Genomic DNA, 648 nt, shown 5'->3' with positions numbered 1-648 from the left:
AGTAGACCGGTTCTATGAAGGCCTACAACACCTTCTAGAATTAACACCAAAAAATGATGTCCTTATCATCATGGGGGATTGGAATGCTAAAGTAGGAAGCCAAAAGTTAACCGGAATAACAGGTAAGTTTGGCCTTGGAGTACAAAATGAAGCAGGGCACAGGCTGGTAGAAATTTGTCAAGAGAATACGATGGTCATAGCAAACACTCTTTTCCAACAACCCAAGAGATGACTCTACACACAGACATCACCAGATGGTCAACACAGAAATCAGATTGACTATGTGCTCTGCAGACAAAGATGGAGGAGCTCTATACGGTCAGTAAAAACTAGACCAGGAGATGACTGCGGCTCTGATCATGAGCTTCTTTTTTGCAAAATGTAGGCTTCAATTGAAGAAAGTAGGGAAAAGCACAAGGCAACTCAGGTATGACTTAAATCATATCCCTGATTAATATACAGTGGAGGTGACAAATAGATTTAAGGAATTAGATCTGATAGAGTGCCTGAAGAACTATGGACGGAGGTTCACAACATTGTACAAGAGGTAGCAACTAAAGACATCCCAAGGGAAAAGAAATGCAAGAAAGCAAAATGGCTGTCTGAGGAAGCTTTGAAAATAGATGAGGAAAGAAGGGAGGCAAAAGG

At 41.2% G+C, this 648-nt stretch overlaps 1 protein-coding gene across 4 annotated transcripts in view; it reads right to left on the bottom strand.

The window, feature by feature from the left end:
• LOC123031870 (sulfotransferase family cytosolic 1B member 1-like) overlaps positions 1-648 on the bottom strand; it is a 39,407-nt gene that overhangs the window by 24,318 nt on the left and 14,441 nt on the right. The gene's annotated exons all lie outside the window — the stretch shown is intronic.

Source organism: Varanus komodoensis, unplaced genomic scaffold, assembly GCF_004798865.1.
Source record: "Varanus komodoensis strain SLA01 unplaced genomic scaffold, ASM479886v1 scaffold51, whole genome shotgun sequence".
In the NCBI taxonomy this organism is placed as follows: domain Eukaryota; kingdom Metazoa; phylum Chordata; class Lepidosauria; order Squamata; family Varanidae; genus Varanus; species Varanus komodoensis.
Note: the sequence above shows the minus strand (reverse complement) of the source record. Positions and strands in the feature narration are given on the sequence as shown.